This window comes from Aedes albopictus, chromosome 2 (genome assembly GCF_035046485.1).
Source record: "Aedes albopictus strain Foshan chromosome 2, AalbF5, whole genome shotgun sequence".
Taxonomy (NCBI): Eukaryota; Metazoa; Arthropoda; class Insecta; order Diptera; family Culicidae; genus Aedes; species Aedes albopictus.
In genome coordinates, this window is record NC_085137.1 from 57757419 (window position 1) to 57769806 (window position 12388).

The window sequence follows — 12388 nt, forward strand, 5'->3', positions numbered from 1 at the left end:
ACTGGATAGTTCACCCGAAACCCTTGCGCAGTTTTGCACACCGTCCGTCGTTGCTTTAATCAGTCTAGTCAGCTTCCCAGGAAAGTCGTTTTCGTCCATGATTCTCCATAGCTCTGCGCGGTCGATATTGTCGTATGCCGCTTTGAAGTCGATGAACAGGTGTTGCGTTGGGACCTGGTATTCACGACATTTATGGAGGATTTGCCGTATGGTGATGATCTGGTCCGTTGTCGACCGGCCGTCGATGATGCCGGCTTGATAGCTTCCCACGACCTCATTCGTTTTAGGTGACAGACGACGGAAGATGATCTGGGATAGCACTTTGTAGGCAGCATTCAAAATAGTGATCGCCCTGAAGTTATCACAATCCAAATGGTCGCCTTACTTGTAAATGGGGCAGTTTACCCCTTCCTTTCACTCCTCAGGTATCTGTTCGGTTTCCCAGATCCTGACTATCAGCTTATGCAGACAGGTGGCCAACTTTTCTGGGCCCATCTTGATGAGTTCAACTGCTATACCATCCTTCCCAGCTGCTTTGGCATCCTTAACTTCCCTCAGCGTGGGAGTTGGTTCATTTCCGTCCTCCGCTGCACTGGCGTCGTCGTTTCCTCCGTTGCCGTGGGCTCCCGTGCCTGCGTTCTCCACGCCGTTCAGGTACTGATTGAAGTGCTGCTTCCACCTTTCGATCACCTCACGTCCATCCGTCAAGAGGCCTGCGTATTTATTCCTGCATATTTCAGCTCGTGGCACGAAACCGTTGCGGGATGCGTTGAGCTTCTGATAGAACTTCCGTGTTTCTTGGGAACGGCACAGCAGTTCCATTTCCTCGCACTCCGCTTCTTTCAGGCGGCGCTTTTTCTCCCGCAACTGGCGGCACTGCTGTTTCCGCTTCTGTTTGTAACGTTCCACGGTCTGTCGGGTCCCTTGCTGTAGCATTACCGCCCTCGTGGCGTATTTCTCCTCCAAAACCGTCGAACCATTCGTTCCGTCGATTCCTTTCCGCGTACTCGATGGTGCTCTCGGCTGCGTCGTTGATGGCTGCTTTCACTGTAGTCCAGCAGTCCTCTAGAGGGGCCTCATCGAGCTCGCCCGCGTCTGGCAACGCGGCCTCGAGATTCTGCGCGTATGCTAAAGCGACATCCGGTTGTTTCAGCCGCTCTCGGTTGTACCGTGGCGGTCGCCGGTACCGTACATTGTTGATGACGAAGAGTTTGACCATCACCAGATAGTGGTCGGAGTCGATGATGGCGCCACGATAGGTGCTGACGTCGATAATGTCGGAGAAGTGCCGTCCGTCAATCAGAACGTGGTCGATTTGAGATTCCGTCTGCTGTGGTGATCCCAGGTGTAACGATAAGGGAAGCTGTGTTGGAAAAGGTGCTACGTATGGCCATATTTTTGGAGGCGGCGAAATCAATGAATCGTAGGCCCTTTTTGGTTCGTCTGCTGGTGGGCGCTGAACTTACCAATCGTCGGTCTGAATTCCTCCTTTTGGCCCACCTGAGCATTCAAATCTCCTATGATGATCATGACGTCGTAACTTGGGCAGCAATCGTACTCGCGATCGTGCTGCGCGTAAAATGCGTCCTTGTCATCATCAGTGCTTCCGGAGTGTGACTTACCTTACCGGTCAGGCTAAGGCCGGGGTGGCCTCTGCTGTACATAGTAGCCGCCTCCATTCCACTCGGTCCATGGCTGTTTGTCTCCAGTTCCGCACTCTGCGTAGGGTCCGCAGATCGTCCTCCACTTGGTTGACCCACCTAGCTCGCTGCGCTCCACGTCTTCTTGTACCGGTCGGATGACTCTCGAGAACCATTTTAGTCGGGTTGCTATCCGACATCCTGATGACGTGACCCGCCCACCGTAGCCTCCCGATTTTCGCGGTATGGACGATGGTTGGTTCTCCCAGCAGCTGATGCAGCTCGTGGTTCATTCGCCTTCTCCAGGTCCCGTCTTCCATCTGCACTCCGCCGTAGATGGTACGCAACACCTTCCGTTCGAAAACTCCAAGGGCGCGTTTGTCCTCTGCACGTAGAGTCCATGTTTCGTGCCCATAGAGGACGACCGGTCTAATCAACGTTTTGTAGATGGTTAACTTCGTGTTACGGCGAACTTTATTCGATCGTAGTTCTGCAGAGTCCAAAGTAAGCACGATTTCCTGCCACAATGCGCCTCTGAATTTCTCTGCTGGTGTCGTTGTCGGCGGTCACCAGTGAGCCCAAGTACACGAATTCTTCAACCGCCTCGATTTCATCACCGTCGATATAAATTCGGGGTGGCGGGTGCGGAGACTCCTCCCTGGAGCCCTTTGCCATCATGTACTTTGTCTTCGCGACATATTAATGACTGATCTGATTCGCCATGCTCACGTTTCCACCATCGTCTCAAATTTGCGAGCTATAATATCATCAACGAAACCAAGCAGCTTAACGGACTTCGTGAGAATCGTCCAACTCGTGTTTATCCCCGCTCTTTTTATTACACCTTCTAACGCAATGTTGAACAGCAAGCACGAAAGACCATCACCTTGCCGTAACCCTCTGCGAGATTCGAAGGAACTCGAGAGTGTCACTGATACTCGAACAAATCACTCGATCCTTCGTCGCCTTGTTCAATCGTATCAGTTTATCCGAGAATCCGTTTTCGTTCATAATCTGCCATAGCTGTTCTCGTTCGATTGTATCATACCCCGATTTAAATTGGATGAACAAGTGATGTGTGGGCACGTTGTATTCGCACGGTGTGTTGTGTAGAACAACTTTATAATAAAAAAATAAGTAAGTCTGAAATTTTGCCCAGTGATACTTTGGGCCATTCCCTTCAATTTGCTGGGTCGGTTGAAAACATCCATCGGGGGGTCTAGAACAATTTTTTTTTTTTAAGTTTTTCATGCAAAAAAAGCTAAAAGCACATATTGTAAATTATTGCATCTCCTACAAATATTCACAACTTTTTTGTCTTTGAGGATAGAACCATAAAATTTTCAGGCGTTTCGAAGTAGTATGCGTAGATGACTGTGTGAAAATTTCATTAAACTATGTTGAATGGTTTTCAAATAATAACAAAACTATCAAACGTATTCTAAAATACTAAGCTTAGTAGCAAACGATCAACAAAATATCTATATTTTTTATATAATAATACATGAAAAATTTTTAATTCTAAGAACCTTGAGTCATTATGATGGCGGTATGTACTGTGAAAACTTGTTTTTCAAACAATGAACAAATACATAATCAAATACATGAAAGGAAAACACACACATTGTCATTATGTAGCTTTTGACTATAATATTAATTATTTATCTCAAGAACGTGGTTTTGCGTAAACATGTTCATTTTTTCCATTTTTTTTTAATGATTAAGGTCTAAGTATCAGATTGCAAGCGAAAGGCTTTAGGAGAGCGTGGCGCAATAATTTGGATTACAAAAAAAAACTGTTTGTTATTTTTTCGAAAGATATAGATTTATGTTGAAAATATTCTACTAGTCAACGACGCCCTAACAATGATCAATCACTCTTCCTCATGCTTGGAGGAAACCTCAGAAAATATTTTTGAGACATCATATGCAAATCGATAAGACTATTTAAACCATTGTTATCAAATTGTTTTTCCTTGGCTTTATGCTGAACAGCCTAATTTTCATGCCTAATAAAGAAACATTTTCAATAAGTACTCCGTTCTTTTAACTCTTCTTTCAGAACTTATTATCAGTTATTTGTTAATAAATGGTGGCATAAGTAATAAGCATCATATTGCTATTAAATTTAAAGACAAACCTAAGTTTAGGTCCAACAGCTATGTCGAATATCGAGGAATAATCCGGAAACTATGTTTAGTACCGTAAAATTGCCCTTGATCGAATATTGCCCAACTGAATTCTGTTTTGATTTCAGTTCTCGTTATTGTGTCCTGTTTTGGTTTAATGTGGACTCATACCCACAACTTCAATGTTATTATGAGGTCTTTAACAGAGTTAACTTGTTTTTATTTATTGACTAAGGTGAAATACTATTTAATTTTGAGCTTGTAAACATTAATTCCAAAATAATTTAGTTTCTATACTTTTCCTTCGAAACAGAGATGTTTCCCAATCCTCGAGTGCTTTTCTTGGCTTACCAAATAACATTCAAAAATTTTCTTTAGGGAAGGCCGACATGCTCAGCAATCATGATAATTGTGTTTATTATAGGATTCGTAATAGAGGCAAACTTGTACTTGTGAACATGTATACGCAAAACCTCGTTCTTGACATAAATAATTAATACTTAATTAATACTAAATAAATAAATAAATAAATAAATAATGACAGTGTGTGTTTTCCTTTCATGTATTTGATTATGTATCTGTTCATCATTTGAAAAACAATTTTTCACAGTACCGCCATCATAATGACTCAAGGTGTTTAGAATAAAATATTTTTCATGTATTATTGTATAAAAAATAGATATTTTGTTGATCGTTTGTTACTAAGCTTAGTATTTTAGAATGCGTTTGATAGTTTTGCTATTACTTGAAAACCATTCAACATATTTCAATGAAATTTTCACACAGTCATCTACGCATACTACTTCAAAACGCCTAAAAATTGTATGGTTCTATCTTCAAAGACAAAAAAGTTGTGACTATTTATAGGAGATGCAACAATTTACAATATGCGGTTTTAACAGTTTTTGCATGAAAAACCTTCAAAAAAAATTTTGTTCTAGACCCCCCGATGGATGTTTTCAACCGACCCAGCAAATTGAAGGGAATGGCCCATAGTATCACTGGGCAAAATTTCAGACTTACTTATTTTTTTGTTTTAAAGTTGCTCTATAAACACACCGTGATTCGCGGCATTTCTGCAACACCTGGCGGATGGCGAACATCTGGTCCGTTGTAGCGCGTTCACCCATAAATCCAGCCTGATATTTCCCCACGAACTCTCTTGCAATCGGTGATAGACGGCGGCATAAAATTTGAGAGAGTATCTTGTAGGCAGAGCTCAGTAGTGTGATATCGCGGTAGTTCCCGCAATGCAACTTGTCGCCCTTTTTGTAGATGGGGCCGGAAGCCTTTCGTCCTGTGCACATAATTCTAGATCTGTTACCACGCCGTATTTGCTTGTTCTCATATTTGCGTTTGTTTGATCACGTTTGTCAAAACGTTTTTTTTTTTCGCGTGTGGTAATGACCCAGAGTAGTGTCACAGACAAACAGACGTAACACCTTGAACGATTTTCATGGAAATCCATCGCCCAGTTCACACTACCATCACCTGGTGGAGAAGTTGCACGAATCACTGTGTTGTGCAATATCGTCAACAGAAGGCGCTAGTGTGAAACGTCAAACGCATAGAAAAACGATGCGAGCGCCTCTGGTTGTGAAAACCACAACTATGAAAATTTAAAATGATCGTTAAAAACGTGGTCGATGAAAATTTCGCAAGTGTTACGTCTGTTTGTCTGTGGTAGTGCTCTCAGCAGTACTTCTCCACCGTATTTTAGAAGTTTACTTGGTAGTTGATTTGCGCCAGCGGATTTGTTGTTTTTCAACCGACCAAACTCCTCCTCAATCTCTTGGAGGTTAGAAGCTGGAAATTTTTCGTCCTGCGCATGCCACCTTCGGTGCTTGCTGCGTCGCCATTGAGGTGCTCATCGTAATGCTACCGTCACCTCTCGATCACCTCACGCTCGCTCGTGAGAAGATTCCAGTGATTGTCTTGGCATATGTCTACTTTTGGCACAAAGCCTCTCCGCGAGCGGCTCAGTTTCTCGTACACTGGAACCTCTTTTTATGCACATGGCTGGGACTGCATAAATTAAAAATGTGCATAAATTAAAAAAGGCATAAAAAGAGGGAAATTTATGCATAAATTAAGTTTGGGCTTTAATAAGAAAATCTAGATTGCGAGAACAGATCTTGCTCCTGGGCAGATGAGGTGGGGCTAAGGGGGTTTCCAGAATGTCCCCAGAGAGTCCAAAAAGGGGGTTCCAAGGGGCTTCAGGGGCGTTTTAAGGGGTTGTTTCGGGGGGTTTGAGGAGCCTTACAAGGGTGTTCTGTCAGGATTTTTTGGTGTTTTCATGGGATTACGGAGAATTCTGGGGTATTTCAATAGCATTAAGTGGGTTTCAGGGGCGTTCCAAGGGGCTTTAGGGGCAATTCTAGGGATCTCAGGAGACTTTAAAGGGCGTTGCATGAGGTTTGAGGGGCGATTTAAGGTATTTCAGAGTCTGTTCTGAAACTTCCTGAAATGCCTTAAAACCCCCCTTGAACCCCCCGGGGACCCCATGTAACGCACCTGAGAGGCTAAGAAACCCCTGAGAACTTCTCCGTAACGCTACCGTAACGCCTCTGAATCCCCCAAAAATGCTCTGAAACGTCTTGAAATGCCTCCAAAATCCCTTTTAAATCCCCTCGGACCCCATGTAACGCACCTGAGAAGCTCCGAACACCCCGAAAACTCCTCCGTAACGCATAAGTAACGCCTCTGCATCCCGCCGAAAATGCTCTGAAACGTCTTGAAATGCCTCCAAAATCCCCCTTAAACCCCCTCGGACCCCATGTAACGCACCTGAGAAGCTCCGAACACCCCGAAAACTCCTCCGTAACGCTTTCGTAACGCCTCTGAATCACGCCGAAAATGATCTGAAACATCTTGAAATGTCTAAAAAAAATCCTCCTAAACCAAAACTCCCAAAAACGCCTCCGTAACGGCTTTGAAACCAGCCTAAAATGCTCTGAGACTCCTGAAATGACTCCGAAATCCCCTTAAGACCCACTCGGAGCCCATGTAACGCACATGAGACCTTCGGAAACACCCAAAAACGAACCTGTAACCTTCCTTTGCTCTCATCTGTTAACACCCCCCGGTCGCCGTTGCAATAGTTCCTGTCATTATTAAATATTCTTATGCACAATATTGGTTCTGATAAGCTTTCCCTCTTTTTATGCAGGGCATAAAAAAAGGTGCATAAATTAAAAGTGCATAAAAAAAAACATGCATAAAAAGAGGTTTTAGCACTGGAACCTCTTTTTATGCACATGGCTGGGACTGCATAAATTAAAAATGTGCATAAATTAAAAAAGGCATAAAAAGAGGGAAATTTATGCATAAATTAAGTTTGGGCTTTAATAAGAAAATCTAGATTGCGAGAACAGATCTTGCTCCTGGGCAGATGAGGTGGGGCTAAGGGGGTTTCCAGAATGTCCCCAGAGAGTCCAAAAAGGGGGTTCCAAGGGGCTTCAGGGGCGTTTTAAGGGGTTGTTTCGGGGGGTTTGAGGAGCCTTACAAGGGTGTTCTGTCAGGATTTTTTGGTGTTTTCATGGGATTACGGAGAATTCTGGGGTATTTCAATAGCATTAAGTGGGTTTCAGGGGCGTTCCAAGGGGCTTTAGGGGCAATTCTAGGGATCTCAGGAGACTTTAAAGGGCGTTGCATGAGGTTTGAGGGGCGATTTAAGGTATTTCAGAGTCTGTTCTGAAACTTCCTGAAATGCCTTAAAACCCCCCTTGAACCCCCCGGGGACCCCATGTAACGCACCTGAGAGGCTAAGAAACCCCTGAGAACTTCTCCGTAACGCTACCGTAACGCCTCTGAATCCCCCAAAAATGCTCTGAAACGTCTTGAAATGCCTCCAAAATCCCTTTTAAATCCCCTCGGACCCCATGTAACGCACCTGAGAAGCTCCGAACACCCCGAAAACTCCTCCGTAACGCATAAGTAACGCCTCTGCATCCCGCCGAAAATGCTCTGAAACGTCTTGAAATGCCTCCAAAATCCCCCTTAAACCCCCTCGGACCCCATGTAACGCACCTGAGAAGCTCCGAACACCCCGAAAACTCCTCCGTAACGCTTTCGTAACGCCTCTGAATCACGCCGAAAATGATCTGAAACATCTTGAAATGTCTAAAAAAAAATCCTCCTAAACCAAAACTCCCAAAAACGCCTCCGTAACGGCTTTGAAACCAGCCTAAAATGCTCTGAGACTCCTGAAATGACTCCGAAATCCCCTTAAGACCCACTCGGAGCCCATGTAACGCACATGAGACCTTCGGAAACACCCAAAAACGAACCTGTAACCTTCCTTTGCTCTCATCTGTTAACACCCCCCGGTCGCCGTTGCAATAGTTCCTGTCATTATTAAATATTCTTATGCACAATATTGGTTCTGATAAGCTTTCCCTCTTTTTATGCAGGGCATAAAAAAAGGTGCATAAATTAAAAGTGCATAAAAAAAAACATGCATAAAAAGAGGTTTTAGTGTATAACTTCCGTGTTGCAGCTATACGATTTCGTTCTTTTTCACTCAAAGTGCGAATTATCGGTAATACCAATGATTTTTAAATAACATATGTACAGATGGGTGAATTATTGCTTAAATTGGGATAAAATCCACAGCTCAAGTGAGATTTGAACTCACGAGCCTTATACGCTAGACAATTGCTTTACCAACTAAACTACCGATCCAATTAATGAGATGGCATTTTAGTTGCTATAAGGTAATTTAAATCTCATCGATCTATATCCTCCCCTAAATCCTTAACACACAGACAAACAAATGTAACACCCAGAGCAACAGCAATATACCTCGAACAATTTTCGTTAACATCTATCGCTATCCTTACTCTACCATTACCTGGTTGAAATGTTTCACGAAACACTGCGTTGTGCAATATCGTCAACAAAAGGCACTAGTATGAAACGTCAACAAAAGGCACTAGTATGAAGACATGGAATGATCGTTAAGGTGTGGAACAGACAGAACTCAGTCTACCGGAGGAAGAAACGCCACCAGGAAGCATTGGGCACAGACAAACAGACGTAACACTTGCGAAAATTCCATCGACCATTCTGATGGAATTTTCGCAAGTGTTACGTCTGTTTGTCTGTGCCCAATGCTTCCTGGTGGCGTTTCTTCCTCCGGTAGACTGAGTTCTGTCTGTTCCACACCTGTCTATAATGCGCCTCAGTATTGCTGTTACGGGAGTTGGGAAGGGAGAATTATCCGACATCTTTGGAGCAGCTCGCAAACTCATTTGATATGGTGCGAATCAGCTTCAAGCTGTAAGAATACGTTTTATTACATTTTAGATTTCACTTTACTTAAATTACTAACATTTATTGGTTTTAAACATATCTGTCCTTAGCCCCGTAATACCTTCGTAGTACATATCTGTGATAGTAATTTTAGGTTATAGTTATATCAATTAGATTTAAGTGGAAAACGCAGATAAAGCGCGTTCCTAAGGCACGGTGTATCTAAAACCGTTATTAACAAAATAAAATACCCATCTAAGCGGTACCCACCATTCGAAAGATATAGTATCCTGATATCATCTCTGAAATTTTGGAAATGTTTCATCGAGGGAATTGATATTTTGAGTGATTTGAAATTTTAGGGCGATTTTCAAAGAAATTCTCTTTGAACTATTGATATTCAATCGTGGTTGTATCACGATCGTAGCCATTGATCGACCTGTCCCTCATAAATTTGGAATTCAACATTCGAAACGTATGGTATTCGAGTATTCTTACTGAAAATTTGAGAACATTTTATCTACGAAATCAAAAGATATCATGAATTCAATTTATAATCCTAATCCATAGGTTTTTACAGTATTTATGGCAAATAAACGGTTACCATTTACTGCAAATAACCAAAATCAGTTCAAATACCCGCTATTGTAGTCAATCACAACATTCAATAGTTGGATGAAATAGCATTTAGATGTCTTGGGCGTACAATATCTCCTCCATGTTTCGGCAAAATCGCTGTGAACCCTCTCAGTAGCTTGCTCTCTAAACATACCTAAAGATTTCTCACTGTATTCTCAGAATTGCTTAAAGTGGAACTGCAAAATATGAAACTTTTAGGAAATTGATACAAACTTTGCAATCAAAGTGAGATATGAATGGTCAAAGGACGTCTAGCGGATCTGTAACAATGCTTACCAGAAATTGAGAAGGGAAAGCAGCATTTTTTGTAATGTGTAGAAGCGAGTCAGAAACTAAAGCAAATTCTTGGGCGATTTTTATTAGCCTCACGGCATGGTGAAGTAGCGTAATCATCATTCTAGCACGCGAAAACATCTAAGTTTGTAAGTGAAACTCCATGTTTGTTGTGTAAATGAGGCCCTAGTTAACGGTATGGATCAGGAGTTGATATTGACTGCCACTCCCCAACCTGCTCTGCACATAACTCTTGGAACGCATTGTACAAAGCCGCCTAAAAAGCAAGACTTGAAAAGGTACAGTTGTGGTCCATGATTGCTGTTGTGAGACATCAGCAATGAACGTATGGCTTGACAGGAAAAACATGTCACAATTCAATGAACGCTTTGATACTTCTTGACGGAGGTCCTAATCTACACGATCTTTAAAATGTAAGCATTTAATTAACTATGATGGTTTAATAATAATTATATTTCAGGCGTTAAAACTCTACAAAGATATCTACAGAGCGTGTTTCATAGATGAATAAATTGGATCCAGACTATACCATGTTGAAGGCTAGGTTTGGAACGATATGGGAGATCCCTAGGGAGACCCTTAATTTGCCGACTTTCTCAAAGTTTTATATTTTGTAGTTCCAGTTGCTGGTCTGAGATGATACATACTGGAAAATCTCTTGGTGTGTTCGGAGAGCAAGCTACTGAGAGCGTTCCCATCTATTTTTCAGAAACATGGGAGAGATATCGTACGGTCCAGACATTTAATACTCCAGACAGACATGTGATACGAGTGTGATTCCTGTACAACGGTACGCAGTGTCAAGAAAATTCTAACAAGACTGACTTGAACTGAGAGAATTTTCAGTATAGCACTCATTCCAAGCGCAATTGTACAGTGATTCTTGTATCACATGTGTGTCATAAGTATAAATCATATTTCAACCAGCTGTTGAATGCTTTGATTGACTACAACAGCGGGCATTTGAATTGGTTTTGGTTATTTGTAGTAAATATGTAACTGCAATAAATACTATGGATTGGATTGGATGTGGGTTATAAATTCAATTTACGATAACTTTTGATATTGTAGATAAAAAGTTCTCAAATTTTTAGTAAGAATACTCGAATACCATACGTTTCAAAGGTTGAATTCCAAATTTATAAGGGACAGGTTGATGGCCACGATCATGATACAACCATGATTGAATATTAAAAGTTCAAAGAGAATTTGATTGAAAATCACCCTAAAATTTAAAATAGCTCAAACTATCAATTCCATCGATGAAACATTTTCAAAATTTCAGAGATGATACCAGGATACTATATCTTTCAAATGGATGGGTATTTTATTTTGTTAATAACGGTTTAGACACACCGTGTATAAGGTTTAACACAACTTCTTTAACCCCGATGTTGCTGATCGGTTGGAAAATTATTAGCAAAGTCATGACTACCGTAATCCGGGGTAACATTGATCAAAATTTTCGATCTTTCTTGAATAATTCTCTTGTTAAAGCGAATGTTACATGTTTTATATTTTTTAAATAAGTACTGGCCCTCTGTGTATGTGCTAAGTTACTCGAAAAAGTATTGTAAAACTTTTAAACATGTTTGAAAAGGCTTTTTAATCTAATTTTTGATTTTGTTGATTTGGGGTAACATTGATCATGTTAGTGATTAATGTTCGTTTGTGTTGAAAATACCCTTACTTACTAAATTCGGGGTCGCTGATTTCGAATATGTTGTCCAAATTCTTACAAGTTATGTACTTTTTGAGTTATTTTAGGATTAAAATCCTTCAAACCGTGAATAACGCCTAAAGGTAGGCAATGGCTTAAGGAAATGATAGCCTACTTTCAACAAATCGTATATTTTATTGAAAAATAGCATTTTCATAAAAGTTTCGTTCATTAAATCCAACTCTAGGATATTATATTGAAGTAATACAGTGATTTCGAACCTCATATGGTATCTAGTATTCATGCCATGCATGAATGTTTGACAATGCATCTCATTGCGCTACGAAACAAAGCTATTGAAAAATCGACTTATTTCAATGTTCATGAAATTCAATTTTCAAGAATTACATGTCATTTAATAGCTAAATAATAGCAGATTACGATATACCATTTGATAGTAGAAACAGATTCAATGTAAAATGCTTGTTTGAACATTTCATGAGGTCAGTCAAGCCGATCAATGTTACCCCGCTGATCAATGATACCCCGTTTTACGGTACTCTCTCTTTCTCTCATTCAACCTGACTCCACGCCTACTTTTGACATTTTGAAGATTACGAATGTAGTTCCCCAGTGCTGCCAGCAACAATTACCGTTTTCTGAAGAAAAAAATGACGTAAGCGACATTCTATGTTTCGATGTCTTTTGCTATGCATCTGGTGAAATAATAACCCTGTGATATGCTCGCTATATTAGGATGCAAGATCTAGCAT